The sequence below is a fragment of the Anomaloglossus baeobatrachus genome, chromosome 2 (assembly GCF_048569485.1).
Source record: "Anomaloglossus baeobatrachus isolate aAnoBae1 chromosome 2, aAnoBae1.hap1, whole genome shotgun sequence".
Taxonomy (NCBI): domain Eukaryota; kingdom Metazoa; phylum Chordata; class Amphibia; order Anura; family Aromobatidae; genus Anomaloglossus; species Anomaloglossus baeobatrachus.
In genome coordinates this window covers 283,671,089-283,692,515 of record NC_134354.1, presented here as the reverse complement: position 1 = coordinate 283,692,515, position 21,427 = coordinate 283,671,089, and positions in this window count along the sequence as shown.

Here is a 21,427-nt window from a genome sequence, read left to right as displayed (position 1 = left end):
GGTTAGGTGTGTACTGAGACTGTCTCTAAAATGTCGTCATTTCTGGACTGAGATTCACCCTTAGGCTGGATCGTTAGTCTTCCTATTAACTATTTAAATGACAAATGGAGGGGGGGTTACAGTTCTGTTTATAATTGGATTTTTTACCAATTGATATGTAAAGCATATAGAGGCAAATAAAACATATACATACAGTTAAAACTAGACGTTTGCATACACTATCTAAAAGGACACCTGCATGTTTTTCTCCCTATCTGACATGAAATCAGAATAAACCTTTCCCGTTTAGGTCAATTAGGAACCAAAAATATGTATATTTGCCAAAGGGCAGAATAACGAGAGACAGGATGTTTTACTATTGCCCTTAAACTGTTTGACTTCGATCAAACGTTTTAGATATCCTTCCATAAGCTTCTCACAATAGTTGGTAAGAAAAAACAACTATTGAGAAAAACATGCATATGTGTCTTTTTAGATAGTATATGTAAATTTCTGTTTCAACTGTATATGTTAAAGATGGACAGATTGAGTCAAGTGACTTTGGTCCGTCGGCAAGGTTAGTAGTTTGCGGCTGTTGGACAGAAGGCTCACATATATTTTACCTACCAGGATCACTGGAGTAACTTTTTTTTTTCAGCTGGACTGGGGCAACATCATCATTGCGGCGTGGCACAGATGATGTTGTGTCACAGAGCCTTTACCTAGCCGACAGACTGGAGTCCCGAGAATATGCCCATCTATAAAATATATATGGAAATATATTTATGCAAACAAGAAATAAAGAAATATGTTAAAAACAGAATAAGTGATAAACCTCCTTAAAGGGAACCTGTCAGATCAAAAAAGCATTCCGACCTACAAGCAGAAGCCTGTGTGAGCTGCTAACCCCTTCCTACCCATCCCTGTGTTGTTATACGTATTGTGTAATAATACTAAAGTAATAAAATAACATTTTATTACTTTCCTATGTAAATGACAGGGTCTCTAGCCCCATGAGCATCTCATCGCCCTGTGAGCGTCTACATGCTTTCCATGGTATCACACCCCTGTGGGCGTGATACCATGAATTTACATCTGCAACGTGACCGTCGCTACTTCTGAATCTCGCATGTGCACGCTTACCATTCTTGCTGCCTCATCCTGGTATTTGCGTGTCGGCTTCTGATGCGCACTGCTCAGAAGATGATTGCGCATTGCGCGTCAGAAGCCGAGAAGCAAGCGCCAGGATGAGAAGACGACAAGAATGTTAAGCGTGAATGCGAGATTCTGAAGCTGCAGAACTGTCGTCGCTCATGTAAATCCATGGTATCATGCCCACAGGGGCGTGATATCAAGGAAAGCATGTAGACGCCCACAGGGCGATGAGACATCCATGGGGCTAGAAACCTATGCTATTTACATAGGATATATGAAAGTAATAAAACGTATCTTATGACTTTCATATTTCATAATATAACAACACAGGGATGGGTAGGAAGGGGTTAATAGCTCACATAGGCTCCTGCTTGTAGGTCAGAACGCTTCTTGACCTGACAGGTTCCCTTTAAGGTACACCTTTTTACTCACCCTTAGCATTTTCTCAAACAGCATCATCAGGTTGCCACCTGGAATGTCTTTTAATGAACAGTTATTCTTTGCCAAGAGTTTATTTGTGGAATCATTGTTCTCTAGAAAATGATTAGGTGTATTTTGGAGAGGTTGTGTTGTTACACAGTTAAATGCAGCCCTGTGCCATATTCCACAACTGTGATAAGTAGAAAATGGCAATATCTGAATTAAGTAAAAAAAAAACAAAAGTTCATCCATACTTTAAAACATGACGGTTAGTCAATCCAAAAAATTGCTAGAACCTTGAAGGTATCATCAAGTGCAGTCATTAAGACCATCAACCTATTTATTTGGATCAGAGTTAGCAAGTTTAGGCTCACTAAGAGTAGCGATATTGAACTGAAAAGTCATGACTCCCTCAGTGTTACGTATATTTACTGTACAAAAGAATTCCAGCCGCTAGAAAACATTCTGTACTAGCCATGGTATATTAGTTTATATAATTTTAAAAAGCAAAACAATGTCTTCATAAATAGACAGTTATATAACAAAGTTCAAAATGATTACAGTAAAAGATATATTTATTCAAAAAGATCAGGAAAGTCAAGAAAGAATTGAGCAAGAATTAGCATATCTCCTATAAAGTAGGGTTACTTAATGTAAAGGCCCAGTCACACTAAACAACTTACCAGGGATCCCAACAACGATATAACCAGATAGGGATCGCTGGTAAGTTGCTAGGAGGTCGCTGGTGAGATGTCACACTAAGCGACGCTCCAGCGATCCCACCAGCAACCTGACCTGGCAGGGATCGCTGGAGCGTCGCTACACGGGTTGCTGGTGAGCTTGTCACACAGGCAGATCTCACCAGCAACCCGTGACCAGCCCCCAGCACCGCGTGGAAGCGATGCTGCGCTTGGTAACTAAGGTAAATATCGGGTAACCAACCTGATATTTACCTTGGTTACCAGCGCACACCGCTTAGCGCTGGCTCCCTGCACACCTAGCCAGAGTACACATCGGGTTAATTACCCGATGTGTACTCTGCTACGTGTACAGGCAGCAGGAGCCGGCTTCTGCGGACGCTGGTAACCACAGTAAACATCGGGTAACCAAGAAGCCCTTACCTTGGTTACCCGATACTTACCTTCGTTACCAGCGTCCGCTGCTCTCAGCTGTCAGTGCCGGCTCCTGTTCACTGCACTCCTAGTCACAGTACACATCGGGTTAATTACCCGATTTGTACTGTGGCTACGTGCGCAAAGAGCAGGGAGCCGGCACTGACAGCTGAGAGCAGCGGACGCTGGTAACGAAGGTAAATATCGGGTAACCAAGGTAAGGGCTTCTTGGTTACCCGATATTTACATTGGTTACCAGCGTCCGCAGAAGCCGGCTGCTGCTGCCTGCACATTTAGTTGTTGCTCTGTCGCTGTCACACACAGCGATGTGTGCTTCACAGCGGGAGAGCAACAACTAAAAAATGGCCCAGGACATTCAGCAACAACCAGCGACCTCACAGCAGGGGCCAGGTTGTTGCTGGATGTCACACACAGCGACATCACTAGCAACATCGCTGTTACGTCACAAAAGTTGTTCCTTAGCAGCGATGTTGCTTAGTGTGACGTGGCCTTAAGAAATAGTTTCCATGTAAATGTTAGGTATATTTATTTCTAAAACCTAATACTACAACTGATGTAATAAAATGGAAAATAATTTACTGATATTGTACAATTTAATTCTTAATTACACTCATTGCTCTTCCAATTGGTCTTTATCATTAAGGAAAGCTGCAAGAACTTTGGGGGAAGTGTAGTAGCTGTAGTAGCTCATACAAGTCTATATATGTCTAGCAAGCTCTCTATTCTAGTTTGTTGATGGAAGTATCAACACTATTCAGAAGTGTAACTACAGAGAGGGCCATAAGTATGGATACATATGTACATTTCAATGAGCCCCTGTGCAAAATTTGGACTTGAGCTTCCTTCCTTCTACATGTTGGTCAGATATATGGGCCCTTGTTGTGTTCTAAATCCTAGAAAGACATACGTGTTGCCCTGCCTCCCCCTTCATTATGTAGTAATGTCCCACATCTTGTACTAATGTCCTCATCCCGGGCCCCTTCCAGGTATACATGTACCCTATCCTGGATAAGAAGAGAAAAATCCAGCTCACCGCACTGCTTTGCTGGTATGATCTAAGACCCGCACACGGAAGTGGTTTGGCAACCAATCAATGCAGGAAAAAGAAAAAAGTTTCCAGCGCCAGGGATAAATATTAAAAGTCCATTTTATTGAAGATTATAGTTAAAAAATCCAGCAAGTAAGACATAAATGTCGAGTGTCCAGCAGAACACCCGACATTTATGCCTTACTTGCTGGATTTTTTAACTATAATCTTCAATAAAATGGACTTTTAATATTTATCCCTGGCGCTGGAAACTTTTTTCTTTGTCCCCTATCCTATTATATATGTCCCCCTTCTTTGTATATATGTCCCCCATCCTGTTATATCTGTCCTGCATCCTGGGCACTATCTTAATATACATGGCAACACTATTTTTGTTTACCATATTTCACTTTTTTTTTTCAGCACGTAATCAGAAAAACTTTACAAGGATGATATCACTGTAATCATAGTGTCCTGGTGAGTCATGTCGTCATGTTACTTGTACGGTACTGTGAATACCATGTAAACAAAACCCAAAAAGTAATGTCATAACACTGGGGAACAATTTGAAAAAAAAATTCTGTTGAGTAAGGTTTTTGAGCTGATTTATACTAAAATTGGCATGCTGATTCCAAAAATGTAGTCAGTTTTTTTCTATCACGTCAAGTTTTTCCTCCTCAACTTACCTGCCATAGAAGCCCAATTGCACTGATTTCTGTAATAAGACTTGTTATCTGAGTACAATTCGACTCATATAGAGCTACGTGGCAACTTGTAAGAGTAGTCACAACTGAGACAGTGTGGTGAGAGGTGTGTGCAGCTCCCAATACGTCATAATTATCAATATCTTTACACAAAAAATGTATCATAGTAGGAATAAATAGGATTTGTGATAGCTTTTCTCTTTACATTGGGCGCTTTGTTGTAATTTATATATCTTTTATGATTTATTTCTTTGTTAGTTTTCAAAGCTTGTAACTTTCCATCTCAGAGTTTTATTTACTTATGTATATATTTCCTTTGTTTCAGATCATGTCTGCCCCTTCTTCCTCTCGTCGTAAATGCCTAAACAACCCTGACTCCTTCTGCTATATTTGTGGTGTTTTCACCATTCCAGTTCAAAGGGCAAACATCAGTGCATTTGTCAAACAAGCATATTTTGCATATTTTAAAGTAAAACTCGGTGATCAGGATAAGCCATGGGCCCCTCACATAGTGTGCAAGCAGTGTGTCGAGAGTTTACGGATGTGGGCCAAAGGAACACGTGAAAAGTTGGCATTTTGTATCCCCATGGTGTGGAGAGAGCAAAAAAGTCATTCCACAGACTGTTACTTCTGTTTAGTGAAAACATCAGGATTTACCAGGAAAAATAAAAGTAAAATAGAATATCCAAATCTACCATCAGCTATCAGACCAATGCCTCATTCAGCTGAAATTCCAGTGCCAGGTTTCGAACAGCGACCATCTCTAGACGTTCTGAGTGATGTTGACGAATACAGTGACAGCAATGATGCAGAATTTGAAATTCACAAGGATTCAGTTCGTAAGGGATTTGATCAGCACGAGTTAAATGATTTAGCACGTGAATTGGGCTTATCAAAAAAAGCTTCAGAATTACTAGCATCAAGGCTGAATGAGAAACAGTTACTTGAACAGCAAAGGTATCATACTTTCGTACTAGAGAAAGTACATTTTTGCAGTACTTTCGGTGTGACAGCGGTTTTGTGTTTTGCCATAATATTCCTGGTTTACTATAAGAATTAGGGCTTTCAATGTACAATCCAAATGAATGGCGACTTTTTATTGATAGCTCAAAGCGGAGTCTTAAGTGTGTCCTTCTACACAATGGCAATTTATTTGGTGCAGTCCCTATTGGGCATTCTGTCTCTCTTCGTGAAGAGCATGGAGATGTAAAGAGAGTTATTGAGTTATTGAAATATGACACACACAATTGGATCATCTGTGTTGACCTTAAAATGGTTTGCTTCCTTCTTGGTCAGCAACGTGGGTACACAAAGTATCCCTGCTTTCTCTGTATGTGGGATAGCAGAGCTCGAGAAAAGCATTGGGTTGAGTCGAATTGGCCTCAAAGACCTGGTCTTAAACCTGGAGATCCTAACATTCTACATCAGCCACTTGTTGACAGGAAGAATATACTATTCCCACCTCTGCACATAAAACTAGGTCTCATGAAGCAATTTGTAAAAGCATTGCCAACTGACGGCGACTGTTTTAAGTACATCATGTTGGCACTTCCTGGACTGTCCATTGAAAAAATCAAGGCTGGTGTGTTTGATGGTCCACAAATTCGACAGCTCATCAAAGATGAACATTTCACTGGGACTATGTCAGATCTTGAGAAGAATGCTTGGTTATCATTCAAAAACGTCGTCAATAACTTTCTTGGAAATACACGTGCAAGTAATTACAAAGAAATTGTTCAGAAACTATTGGAGAGCTACAAAGCGCTTGGTTGCAACATGAGTATTAAACTACATTTTCTGCATTGCCATCTTGCCAACTTTCCGGAAAATCTTGGTGCTGTTAGCGATGAGCAAGGTGAACGATTTCACCAAGATTTGAAGGTTATGGAAGACCGTTACCAGGGTAGATGGGATGTACATATGATGGCTGACTATTGCTGGAGCATCAAACGTGATTGTCCTCAAGTTAAACACTCCAGAAAAAGCTATAAATGTACATTTTTACCTTAAATACTTGCATATATATATATATATATATATATATACACCGTATTTTTCGCTTTATAAGACACACTTTTGTTCCCCCAAATTTTGGGGGAAAGTAGGGGGTGCGTCTTATAAGCCGAATATACGGGGGGGAGGTATATATATATATACACACTGCAGGGTCCAGGGGAGGTGAGGGCGCTGCTGGGCGCAGGTGAACGCTGTGGCGGCAGCGTTTGATCTCCTGCTCCCGCTCATATAATATGCACAGCCGCTGTCCATCTCCAATGGTGCTGAAATCTCACGCAGTGATGGGCTGGGGGAGCGGTGCATATTATATGAACCTGCGCTCCCCTGTGATGGCACATGCCCCCCTGTGTTAGATTTGGCCCCCAGGCTGCTGCTCATTCTAAAATAAAAAAGCTTTACTTACCCCTGCAGCGTTTCTCTCCGTCTCCCTGCTTCCACTGTGATCAGGCAGAGAGCTCAGCCTGCTGTGCCGATCACATGACCACACTGACAACCAGGAAGTAAGGAAGAGAAGCACGGAGCCAGACAGGAGGGAGATCAGCGCTGGAGGAGGTAAGGAAAGAGTGTTTTATTTTACTATGGGCAGCAGCCTGGGGGTGATATCTAACACAGGGGGACTTGTGTGATCTATAGGGGCCATGGGCAGCACCATGGGGGCGATATCTAACACAGGGTGACTTGTGCAATCTATATAGGGGCAATGGGTAGCACTATGGGGGCGATATCTAACACAGGGGGACTTGTGTGATCTATAGGGGCCATGGGCAGCACCATGGGGGCGATATCTAACACAGGGGTACTTGTGCGATCTATATAGGGGCCATGGGCAGCACTATGGGGGCGATATCTAACACAGGGGGACTTGTGCGATCTATATAGGGGCCATGGGCAGCACTATGGGGGCGATATCTAACACAGGGGGACTTGTGCGATCTATATAGGGGCCATGGGCAGCACTATGGGGGCGATATCTAACAAAGGGGGACTTGTGCGATCTATAGGGGCCATGGACAGCACTATGGGGGCGATAGCTAACACAGGGGGACTTGTGCGATCTATATAGGGGCCATGGGCAGCACTATGGGGGCGATATCTAACAAAGGGGGACTTGTGCGATCTATAGGGGCCATGGACAGCACTATGGGGGCGATATCTAACACAGGGGGACTTGTGCGATCTATATAGGGGCCATGGGCAGCACTATGGGGGCGATATCTAACAAAGGGGGACTTGTGCGATCTATAGGGGCCATGGGCAGCATCATGGGGGCGATAACTAACACAGGGGGACTTGTGCGATCTATATAGGGGCCATGGGCAGCACTATGGGGGCGATATCTAACACAGGGGGACTTGTGCAATCTATAGGGGCCATGGACAGCACTATGGGGGCGATATCTAACACAGGGGGACTTGTGCGATCTATATAGGGGCCATGGGCAGCACTATGGGGGCGATATCTAACAAAGGGGGACTTGTGCGATCTATAGGGGCCATGGGCAGCATCATGGGGGCGATATCTAACACAGGGGGACTTGTGCGATCTATATAGGGGCCATGGGCAGCACTATGGGGGCGATATCTAACACAGGGGGACTTGTGCAATCTATAGGGGCCATGGACAGCACTATGGGGGCGATATCTAACACAGGGGGACTTGTGCGATCTATATAGGGGCCATGGGCAGCACTATGGGGGCGATATCTAACAAAGGGGGACTTGTGCGATCTATAGGGGCCATGGGCAGCATCATGGGGGCGATATCTAACACAGGGGGACTTGTGCGATCTATATAGGGGCCATGGGCAGCACTATGGGGGCGATATCTAACACAGGGGGACTTGTGCAATCTATAGGGGCCATGGGCAGCACAGGGGAATGTGTGCCATCACAAGGGGGCTATATTCAATATAAGGGGGCTATATCCAGATTAAGGGGGGCTAATTTTAGGATGGGGGGCTATGAGGGACATATACCCTATATGATTTGTTAGAGGGACACTGGAATTATAAGATGGACCCCATTTAACATTTAAAAAAAAAATTCTCTTTTCCTTCACCAAATTTGGGGGTGCGTCTTATAATCAGGTGTGTCTTATAAAGCGAAAAATACGGTATATCCTTTGTAAAAAAAACATGATAGTGTTAAAAAACATATTTGTCATGCCTATTTCTCGTATATTTCATTTTTTGTTCATATTTGTACTATTTAAAAAAAACAAAACACTTTTTAGGTACAGTAGTTTACATATTTTTGAGAAGACAAAAATCCTATAGTTCAAAAACTTGACGTGATAAAGAAAAACTGAGATCATTTCTGGATTCAGCATCCAAAAATTAATTAAGAACAGTTGTCTGACCTAACTCCTAAAAATTGCGTTCCCCAGTGTAATTTATCATTTCCTGTCACTTAGAATTTTTTTCTGTTTTTTTTTCAGTACCTATTATGGTAAAATCAATCATGTCATTGAAACCTACAAGAAACAAACCCTCCAATGTCTATGAAAAATTAAAAAGTCATGGCTCTTGGAAGCAGGATAGAGGAAACAATGAAAAAAATAAAAATTCACATTGGCAGGAAGGAGATAAAATATGATTTCAATTGTTTTGTCCATTTTAGTTAAAAAATATATAAACTAAATAATTGTATGCACTGAAACAATACATCATAGATACATAAAACAAGACATCACACAGCAATTTTAGCATGTTTTGTTTTTATTTTTAAAATCAATGTCTCTCAGGACAAAGCCAGAATACAGTGAGGAAAAGGCCAAAATGAGATGCCTAATTTAAGCGTTAAAGTTGTTGACCAATCATAAGTGCTTAAAGTTCGGGATCCATTTCTGATAAAAATGTAGTAATTTGTATTAGTATTTTATAGCAAGGAAAGTATTGGGCATGTGGAGTATGGTTTAGTGCAAGCCAAATCAATCACCTCCATGACTGTGATTTGCATATAGACCCAGTGAAATTGATAACTATATGTCAATCACAAGTGAAATGATGGCTTTAGTAATATGAATAATTTTAGAGTGGAACATATGAGTATAAGATTACAAAAGGACAGAAAGTTATGGAATCTCACCCTAGGCACATATACATGAATTGAAGCTCAGGCTGAGGGGGTTTCATAGTTTCATACTGTTTAAGGTTGAAGGTAGACTTAAGTCCAACTAGTTCAACCCATAGCATAACACGTTGATCCAGAGGAAGACAAAACCCCCCATATAGCAGACACTAAGTTCCATGTTAGGGGAAAAATTCCTTCCCGACTTCACATATGGCAGACTAGCTGGCTGTATCAATGCCCAATTACAGAATCTAGTGCATATAATCGGTAATATTATATTTTTCAAGAAAGACATTCAGGCCTTTCTTAAATTATAGTAATGAATCGAACATTACATAAGCATGTGGCAAAGTGTTCCATAGTCTCACTGCTCTTACAGTAAAGAATATGTGGCTGTGAATATGATTAACCCTTTTTTCCTCTAATTATAGTGGATGCCAATTTGTCCCCATTGCAGGCCTAGGTATAAAAAAATCATTAGGAAGGTCTCTGTACCATCCCCTCATATATTTATGCATTGTAATAAGATCGCTCCTAAGCCTTCGTGTTTCCAAACCGAATAATCCCATGTATAATACCCTGTGTGGGTATTACAGTCTACCCATTACATTAATAACCTTGGTTGCTCTTCTGTGCACCCGCTCTAGTTCAGATATGTCCTTCTTATACACCGGAGATCAAAATTGCACATAGTATTCTAAGTGTGGTAACACTAGTGACTTGTATAGGGGTAAAACTATGTTCTTCTCATGAGTATCTTTGCCTCTTTTAATGCATCCCATTATTTTATTAGCCTTAGCAGCAGCTGCCTGACACTGGTCAGTAAAGTTGAGTTTGCTGTCCATCTATACACCAAAGTCTTTTTTAGTGACAATTTTACCCAGTGTTTTAACAATTAAGTACATAATTCTACATTTTATTTCCTTTGCCCAAGTGTATGATCTTGCATTTATCCACATTAAACTTTAATTGCCATTTCTCAGCCCAAGCCTCCAGCTTACATAAATACTTCTGTAATATTTATTTATCTTCCTCTGTATTGATTAACCTGCAAAGTTTAGGATCATCTGCAAATATTGAAATTCTACACTGTATGCCCCCTACAGGATAAGAAATATGTTAAACGGAAGAGGGCCCAATACTGACCCCTCTAGTATCACACTGTTAACTGTGACCCAGTCTGAGTGTGTTCCATTAATAACCACCCTTTGTTTCTTATCAATGAGACAGTTCTTAACCCAATTACACATATTTTCCTCTAGTCTCATTTTATGTACCAACTTTTTGTGTGGCAAAGTATTAAACACCCTTGAAAAATCCATATAGACAACATACACTGCATTTCCCTCGTCTAGTCTGGAACTTACCTTCTCATAGAAGATGATCAGATTAGCTTGACAGGACCGATCCCTCATAAACCCATGTTGATACTGGGTCATGAGATTATTCTTCTTGAGATGGTCCAGGATAGCAACTCTTAGAAAACCCTCAAGGAGGTTACAGACTTATAATTTCCAGATTCAGATTTTGTCCGCTTTTTGAATTTTGGCACCAGATTTGTTATGTGCCAGTCCAGTGGTATGGACCCTGATATTAAGTAAACAAATAAATACAAACAGAGATTCATACATTTTACTCACTTTTAAACTCCCTGAATCCAAAGTCACTGAATCACAAGTCACACACTTAATGGAAATCACACTTGCCAACTCCCCTCCTTTATCTGCTGGCTGAACTATTACATTAAGCCAGATATAGCTTATATATACTGGTTTGGTTAGGTGTTGTGATCCACACTTACTGATAGTTGTAATGTATATTTGCTGTTAGAGGTTGTGTTGTTAACTCTTGCCTTTTTGTTGCTGCCTTCCTGCTTTTGCTTTTCTCCTTAGTCTTTTACTGTTTATTCCTGATTATTCCTGTGAGTTTGCCATGTATCTCAGTTTTGATTTCTTTCCTGTCTTTCTTATCTGTGTTTCCATCATACTCGTGCCCCTTCTTTCCCTGAGAGGGGGGCTGCTACCAATTGGATATTATCAGGAGAATAGTAAGGCACGGGACTCTGGTGTCTCACCTTCAGAGGTAATCTGGAGGTCAGGAATAGCTTAGAGTCCCCTAGCATGAGGGACAGTGTAGGAGAACCCCTGTCTCTTGCTATCCTGCAGTCACATTATGACACTCATTCACACTCGCAATGAAAGATGATTTAAATAGTTACTTTTCCCCTTAACTGCAATACAACTTGCAACTGAGATATTTGAAAAATGTGAAGTTGCTAAGTTTCTTCTACATTTGATAAACCCGTTTTTATTAGAAGTTTCTCCTGAAGGTAAATTGATTACAGGTCCTAAAGTAGGGACATTTAGTAATGTTCTTTAAAGTGTTAGGGATCCTTGCACCACCGCAGGTGAAATAGTTACATAATGGGTCCTACAGAGTGAGATATGCTTGTAGGGTAGGTATAACATGCTCGAGTATTTCAACTTTAAACATAGACAATTACAGACTTAAGGCCACGTCTCACTAAGCAACATCGCTAGCAACATCGCTGCTGAGGCACGACTTTTGTGACGCAACAGCGATTTTGCTAGCGATGTTGCTGTGTGTGACATCCAGCAACAACCTGGCCCCTGCTGTGAGGTTGCCGGTTGTTGCTGAATGTCCTGGACCATTTTTTTAGTTGTTGCTCTCCTGCTGTGAAGCACACATCGCTGTGTGTGACAACGACAGAGCAACAACTAAATGTGCAGTGAGAAGGGAGCCAGCTTCTGCGGACGCTGGTAACCACGGTAAATATCGGGTAACCAAGAAGCCCTTTCCTTGGTTACCCGATATTTACCTTCGTTACCAGCATTCGCCGCTCTCACGCTGTCAGTGCCGGCTCCCTGCACACGTAGCCAGTGTCACGCTCCACAGCTCCCGTGCCACGCTTCCCGGCTCCCGTGCCACGCTTCCCGGCTCCCGTGCCACGTTTCCCGACTCCCGTGCCACGCTTCCCGGCTCCCGTGCCACGCTCCCCGACTCCCGTGTCATGCTCCCCGGCTCCCGTGCCACGCTCCCCGGCTCCCGTTCCACGCTCCCCGGCTCCCGTGCCACGCTCACCGGCTTCCGTGTCACGCTCCCTGGCTCCCGTGCCACGCTCCCCGGTCCTCCGCTCCACAGCCTCCTTGCCTCCTCTCCCTCACCTGCGTCCTCCAGGCGTCCTGGTCCCCGCACCCTTCCGTGACTCTGAGCCCTCTGCCGGGCACTCCTGCTTCTTGTGCACCGCTTCCTGCCCTGGCTTCTGGCACCCGGGCCTCGCGCATGCGCGTTAGGGTGCGCGCGCGGTCATTGACCCTTTCTTAAAGGGCTAGCTTCCACTGACAGGATATTACACACACAGGTACAGGGTATAAAGGGGTTTCCTTTCCAAGTGGGCGGGGCCTGTTCTTTGTGTTTAGTAAGCTAGGAGTCAGGTCCCCCTGTGCCTTGTCCCCTACTTACTTATCTGTCTTGTAGAGCCGCTCCTGCCTCGCCAACCGGTCCTGACGGTTCCAGAACTCCGGACGGTGACTGCCCGCCATCTCATCACTCCCTACCGTCTCCGATCCCTGGATCCGTGTGGTGACCGACCTCCTCGCTCAGCTGGTTCCGGATTCTGCCTGACATCCTCCCGGCCTACGAACCTGAGCCTCGTCACCCGGACTACCTTCAGAGACTCTGTGGTCCCAGGGACTTCTTCACTCCGGTCCCCTGAACGGACTGTCCTGCTACCCGTAGTGCTCTAGCTACCGGGCACCTTGCCCTCGGTGGGGTGCTCAGTCCAGTAGATCCACCTCCTGGGCCTACCCGTCCTCCTGGTCCTAACAGCAAGAACAGGCCATGGATCCCGCCGAAGCACTAGCGTCCCAGCTGGCCGGATTGCAGCAGGAACTCGGACGACAACGCGAGACCCAATCCCGCATGCTATCCTTCATGACCTCAGTGGACACCCGCCTGAATACACTGCAAGCAACAGCCACGTCCCTGGCATCACAGTCCACGTCCACAGCTCCCGTGGGAGCTTCCTCGGAAGCCTCTAAACTCCGCTTGGCCTCTCCGCCTCGGTATGCCGGAGATCCTAAGCCCTACAGAGGATTCTTGAATCAGTGCTCCCTCCACTTTAAGCTGCTTCCGTATCTGTTTGCTTCCGACCAAGCCAAGGTGGCGTTTGTGGTGTCCCATCTAGAGGGTGAGGCACTGGCCTGGATGAACCCCTTGTGGGAGAAGGAGGACCCTGTAACCACTAACATCCAGGAATTCCTGCAGGCTTTTCGAACCACCTTTGACGAACCCGGACGTGCCGCCGCGTCCGCCTCATCACTCCTCAGGCTACGTCAGGGGACCTTGACGGTGGGTCAATATGCCATCCGCTTCCGCACCTTGGCCTCAGAATTAGGGTGGAACAACGAGGTCCTAACCGCCGCCTTCTGGGAAGGACTCTCCGGTCGCCGGCCGCGATGTTCCTTCCACCCTGGATGCCCTGATCGCTCTAGCCACCCGCGTGGACCTCCGCTTTCAGGAACGATCCAAAGAGGTGTCCCGCGAGAAACGTCCTATACGGCACTCCTCTCCTCCACAGAAGCCCACCGTTCCTCAGTCGGTGTCATCTGGCGTCTCTGTCCACGAGCCCATGGAGGTTGACCGTTTGAGGCAGTCCGAGCAACGCCAAGCAGAACGGCTCGCCAAGGGCCTCTGCTTCTACTGCGGAGGGGGCACACACCTGCTACATTCCTGTCCAGAGAGGCCGGGAAACTCCAAAGCCTAGGGTTGGTAGGAGAGGCCACCCTAGGTACTGGGACTCTCTCAGACCCGGTTACGTAGTCTGTTCAAGTGACAGTGGGAGAGACGCGGTTCACGGCAGAAGCGTACCTCGATTCCGGGGCAGCAGGCAATTTCATCCAGCAGGCTACGGTGGACAAGTACCAGGTGCCTGTTTTCCACTCGACAAACCTCTCGTGATTGCCTATGTAGATGGGAGACCCCTCTCTGACACCATCTCGTGGATCACCAAGCCTGTAGAACTACGTATCGGTGCCCTGCACACCGAGAAAATCACTCTCTACGTCCTCCCACGCATGTCTCATCAAATCCTGCTGGGACTCCCCTGGTTATGGACACACGAACCGTCGGTTAGCTGGCGTGCTGGAGAAATTACCCGATGGGGTCCCTTTTGCCACGAGAACTGCCTGAAGTCCATACAGCCCATCCGACGACCTCCGGTCCCAGAGTCCCTACCAGGACTGCCTTTGACCTATTGGTCCTTTGCGGACATTTTTGATAAAGAAGAGTCAGAGGTACTGCCGCCACATCGTCCTTACGACTGTGCCATCGACCTACTGCCAGGAACCACACCACCTCGAGGACGGATATATCCTTTGTCCCCTGCTGAAACAAGGGCCATGTCTGCCTACATCACTGAGAACCTGGCAAGGGGATTCATCTGGAGATCCTCCTCTCCTGCTGAAGCAGGCTTCTTCTTCGTTAAGAAGAAAGAGGGCGACCTGTGCCCCTGCATTGACTATTGGGGATTGAACCAAATCACCGTAAAGAATAAATACCCCCTGCCGTTCATCCCCGAATTGTTTGATCGGCTTAGAGGAGCTCGTGTGTTCACCAAGTTGGATCTTGGTGCCTACAACCTGGTCCGCATCCGCACTGGGGACGAATGGAAGACCGCATTCAACACTCGCAATGGGCACTACGAGTATTGTGTGATGCCCTTCGGGCTGTGTAACGCACCAGCAGTCTTTCAAGAACTAGTGAACGACGTGTTCCGGGACCTTCTCTACGTCTGTGTGGTGGTATATCTGGATGACATCCTGGTCTTCTCTCCGGACCTACAGACCCACAGAGAGAACGTGCAGCTGGTACTACAAAGGCTTAGAGAGAATCGCCTGTACGCCAAGTACAAGAAGTGTGTCTTCGAACAGTCGTCTCTTCCCTTCCTGGGTTACGTAATCTCCGATACCGGCCTGCAGATGGACCCAGAGAAGGTCTCTTCCATCCTCAATTGGCCCCCTCCTTCCGGACTGAAGGCGATTCAACGTTTCCTTGGCTTTGCGAACTATTACCGTCAGTTCATCCCTCACTTCTCTGCCCTGACTGCGCCTCTCTCTGTCTTGACCAAGAAGGGGGCTAATCCGAAGGACTGGTCACCTGTGGCCGACGCCGCGTTTGGCTCCCTGAAGTGGGCATTTGCTTCCTCTCCTGTGCTCCACCGTCCTGAGTTAAACCGACAGTTCACCTTGGAGGTGGATGCCTCCTCCTCTGGGGCCGGGGCAGTGCTCATTCAGAAGTCCTCCACCGGGAAGATGATCACTTGCGGACTCTTCTCCAAGAGCTTCTCGAAGCCTGAACGCAACTACACCATCGGTGATCGAGAGCTATTAGCAGTCAAGCTGGCTCTGAAAGAATGTCAATACCTTCTGGAGGGAGCAGTGTACCCCGTGATCATTTACACTGACCACAAGAACCTGGAATACCTGCAGTCTGCTCAACGACTGAACCCACGACAAACCAGGTGGTCCTTGTTCTTTGCCAGGTTCGATTTTTCAACTCCATTTTCGGTCCGCGGATAAGAACGTGCGAGCAGATGCCTTGTCCAGGTCTTTCGTGCCCATGGAACAGGAGGAGGAGACATCCCAGCTCATCATCTGCCCAAGTAAAGTCATTCCGGTGGCTCCTGTCACTCTGGCTCAGATACCCTGTGGGAAGACCTATGTCTCTGAAACCGACAGACAAAAAGTCTTGCACTGGGGCCATGCCTCGAAAATAGCCGGCTATGCTGGTCAGAAGAGAACATGGAGTACAATTGTCCGGCACTATTGGTGGCCATCCCTTCGCACGGGCGTCGCGTCTTTTGTCTCAGCCTGTTCCTCCTGTGCCCAGAACAAGACGCCCAAACACCTGCCATATGGTTGTCTTCTGCTGCTGCCAATTCCCTCCGTTCCGTGGCAACACATTGCAATGGACTTTATTACAGACTTGCCCTTGTCCTCCGGACACACGGTCATATGGGTCGTGGTGGATCATTTCTCCAAGATGGCTCATTTTGCCACTATGGCTGGACTGCCCTCTGCCCAGGAGCTCGCTGACGCCTACATACAGCACATTTTCCGGTTGCATGGCTTTCCCTCACACATTGTGTCCGACAGAGGAACTCCAGTTCACCTCGCGCTTCTGGAGGGCTCTCTGCAAACATCTGGGAGTGGCTCTGGACTTTTCTTCGGCCTACCACCCTCAGTCGAATGGCCAAGTGGAACGAGTCAATCAGATCCTGACCTCCTTCTTGCGCCACTACGTTAACATCTATCACAACGATTGGTCCACACTCCTTCCTTGGGCTGAATTCTCCCATAACCATCACGTCAGTGAGTTCTCCTCCAGCTCTCCCTTCCATGTCGTTTACGGACTTCAGCCTTCCGTCCCATTACCTGTATCCTCTACCTCAGATGTCCCTGCTGCTGATACCGTAGTCCGTGACTTCTCAACAATTTGGAACTCTGTCAAGACGTCCCATGGACGCGCTTCCCTGCGGAAGAAAAGACACACGGACAAGAGGCGTCTGGATCCTCCATGTTTCTCTCCAGGAGATCTGGTCTGGCTTGCTTCCAAATATGTCCGATTGAAGCTACCGTCGTACAAGCTGGGTCCTCGCTACATCGGGCCATTTAAAATCATCGGCAAGATCAATGAGGTCTCCTACAAGCTGCAGCTCCCGGCCACGATGAGGATACCCAACTCCTTCCACGTCTCCCTGCTCAAGCCGGTTGTCCTTGGTCTCTTCTCCGCTGATGCCCGTTCTGCTCCTCCCCCTATTGCTGATGATGAAATCTATGCGGTAAGGGATATCGTGCCCATGAAGACCGTGCGGGACCGGCAGTTCTTCCTGGCGGACTGGGCAGGGTATGGTCCTGAGGATAGGTCCTGGGAACCCCGGGAGAATGTGGGTACTCCCCTGATACTTGCCTTCCTGTCCCGGTTGCGGCGAGGGGGGCGTGGGGGAGGGGGTACTGTCACGCTCCCCAGCTCCCGTGCCACGCTTCCCAGCTCCCATGCCACACTTCCCAGCTTCCGTGCCACACTTCCCAGCTCCCGTGCCAGGCTCCCCGGCTCCCGTGTCACGCTCCCCAACTCCCGTGTCACGCTCCCCGCCTCCCATGTCACGCTCCCCGGCTCCCGTGTCACGCTCCCTGGCTCCCGTGCCACGCTCCCCGGTCCTCCGCTCCACAGCCTCCTTGCCTCCTCTCCCTCACCTGTGTCCTCCAGGCGTCCTGGTCCCCGCTCCCGGCACCCTTCCGTGACTCTGAGCCCTCTGCCAGGCACTCCTGCTTCTTGTGCACCGCTTCCTGCCCTGGCTTCTTGCACCCGGGCCTCGCGCATGCGCGTAAGGGCGCACGCGCGGTCATTGACCCTTTCTTAAAGGGCCAGCGTCCACTGACAGGATATTACACCCACAGGTACAGGGTATAAAGGGGTTTCCTTTCCAAGTGGGCGGGGCCTGTTCTTCGTGTTTAGTAAGCTAGGAGTCAGGTCCCCCTGTGCCTTGTCCCCTACTGACTTATCTGTCTTGTAGAGCCGCTCCTGCCTCGCCAACCGGTCCTGACGGTTCCAGAACTCCGGACGGTGACTGCCCGCCATCTCATCAGTCCCTACCGTCTCCGATCCCTGGATCCGTGTGGTGACCGACCTCCTCGCTCAGCTGGTTCCGGATTCTGCCTGACATCCTCCCGGCCTCCGAACCTGAGCCTCGTCACCCGGAGTACCTTCAGAGACTCTGTGGTCCCAGGGACTTCTTCACTCCGGTCCTCTGAACAGACTGTCCTGCTACCCGTAGTGCTCGGCTACCGGGCACCTTGCCCTCGGTGGGGTGCTAAGTCCAGTGGATCCACCTCCTGGGCCTACCCGTCCTCCTGGTCCTAACAGCCAGACTACACATCGGGTAATTAACCCGATGTGTACTCTGGCTAGGAGTGCAAGGAGCCAGTGCTAAGCGGTGTAAGCTGGTAACCAAGGTAAATATCGGGTTGGTTACCTGATATTTACCTTAGTTACCAAGCACAGCATCGCTTCCACGCGTCGCTGCTGGCTGGGGGCTGGTCACTGGTTGCTGGTGAGATCTGCCTGTTTGACAGCTCACCAGCAACCCGTGTAGCGACGCTCCAGCGATCCCTGCCAGGTCTGGTTGCTGGTGGGATCGCTGGAGCATCGCTTAGTGTGACGGTACCTTAACGAGATTTAAACTGTTCAACATTACTGAGCTCTTCCACACATCCAGTGACACGGGAAGTTTATATATTTATTACTGTCACTAAAGGCGCAGCACAAATTGCCGAATGGCATCCACACTCAGACGAAGTACAAAACTTGCTGTTTCCAATACACATAAAGGTTATGTTGTTGCTTTATGTTATAAGGCCCCTTTACACACTGAGACTTTCTAGCGATCCCACCAGCGATCCCAACCTGGCCGGGATCGCTACAAAGTCTCTGGTGAGCTGTCAAACAGGCAGACCTGGCCAACGACGCAACAGCGATCCGGACCTGCAGAACGACCTAGCTAGTCATTGGGGACGTTGTAAAGCAGCTCTTTGAAAGGGAAGTCGCTAACGAAGTCGCTGTAAAGTCCCCTTTACACACTGAGACTTTGCTGCACAGCGGGAAACAAAGGACCAAAGAATGGTGCTGAACGATTTGTAGCGATCAAAGTGTCATTGGCTACCTAAGTCACATGTCCGTCTGCATATAAAATGCGGACATGTGGTGTCGGCACCATTTTGTGAATGTTAAACATTAGGGAAGGTGCTGCTGCCAATGCTGCTAAATAGTTAGCTTAGCTCGAGGTTTAATCTACACACAGTTCATTCCTCAGAGGTGCCACCCCAAATACACTTGTTTCCCTCACAAATCTCCAACCTGCAAACTGACTATGGGGAACCACACATGGGTTAGTCTGCAGAGCTGTTAACACATTCTATCTCCTGGGCATCAGAAATTTGCTCCAAACATTCACAGACTCAAGAGGAGGAAAGCATCTTCAACAGTGCCCAAAATCTTTATCAGTTGGATCCTGGCCCAGAAAAAGTATGGTCCGAGCAGGATCCCGACCCTCGTCAACTGACGTTAACCCCCCGGGGGTTGAGGTGATATGAATGAGACTCAGATACCTGAGGTGCCCGCATGCTGTTCTGTTATGTCAGGTCAGGAAGAGGTGAAGTGGGAAAACATACAGCCTGACAAAGACGTTGTAAATCCCACTTGGTGTGAACAGAGAGGCATGCAGCTGAGTAGCTCAGCAGATGAGGAGAAGTAAGACAAGGAGGTTATGATGGTGATTTCTGCACAACACATCGTGATGCAACCAGGAGAAGCACTGCATCCTCAGCCACAACTCTGGCTGTGTCCAGCAACGGTCGTGAGGCTGCAGTTCACAAGACAAGTTGTCTAGCCTGGGCCTTTTTTGAGGCCGCAAAGGATGACCCAACATTCGTTATCTGCCAACGCGCTAAACAACAACTCAGTAGAGGCAAAAATTCAAACAATTAGACTACAACATGCATGAACTGGCACATGTGCAACCAACATGCATTACTGTGACAATTTTACTGCGCTGAAATGTGGAATACTGTGCCTACCCAACCACCAGCCACCAAATCAACCACATCTGCTTCTTTATCCTCCTGTGTCACCGTTGAAACTATTCTCAGAACCTCTACTTGTTTACCCACTACAGTCAGGGTGAGTGAGAGCCCGTCAGCTGTTATGGAAGTGACAATGCCTGGTGCTTTTTACCCATTTGAGACACCAATGCCACATCCTGTGTGTTGCATGGACCATACCTCCCTGCTGTGCAAAGACACTTTGGAGAAATGGGGGGTAATTGATGCCACTGTCCTGCTGTCTGCCTGAAATATTTTTAAAACTCGACTCCACGATGGGTCTCCAAGGTTTGTCTTTTATGTGATTTCAGGGGTGTAACAGCAAGAGGCATAATCCGGTCACACATGCACCTCTTGATTTTTAAATTTTAACTTCCAGGCCACATCCTGTGGTTGCATGGACCATATCTCCATGCTGTGCAAAGACACTATAGGATAATATAGGGAGGAATTGATGCCACTGTCCTGCTGTCCTGACATCTGCCAGAATTGTTTTTAAATCTGAAGACTCCAAGATGAGTTTCCAAGTTGTGTCTTGCCTCTACTGGCAGGGCTGTGGGAGCAAAAGGCCTAATTCTGTCACTCATTCCTTCTTGATTTTTAAAATTGAAAAGCCAGGCCATATCCTTTGTGTTGCATGGACCATACGTCCTTGCTGTGCAAAGATACTATGGGGAAATAGTGGTGGGGGGTAATTCATGCCAATGTCTTGCTGGCTATCTGAAATATTTTTAAATCTCAAGCCTCCAAGTTGGGTCTCCAAGGTGTGTCATGTCTGTACTGGCAGGGATGTGGTAGAAAGAGGCCGAATCTTGTCACTCATCCCTTTTTGATTTTTAAAATTGAAATGCCAATAGTGATGGGTCGGCAAAGCTGTGGAGAGATAAGGCGCATTAGGGTCTTACCCGGTATGACAAAGGGTGGTGAATGTCAAAAGGAACACTCACTTGGTGAGGTTGTGTCAGTCACAACCCCTTTGAAAGCATGTAGATAACGTGGACGGCAGCGGTCCCGCAGCAAGAAGAAGTTTCAATCAGCAGGAGAAAAGCAGGTTTAGAATACCGCGCCAAACCACAAGAGTCCAGGTGAAGATAGTAAAACTCTTTTCTTTATTTTCACAGGTCTACGCGTTTCAAGGACATATCCGTCCTCTTCCTCAGGACAAATGTGCAGAGAATACTATTAATAGTGATGGGTGAACTCTCCCGATGTTCGGGATCAGGAGCCTCGCCCAAACTTTTTG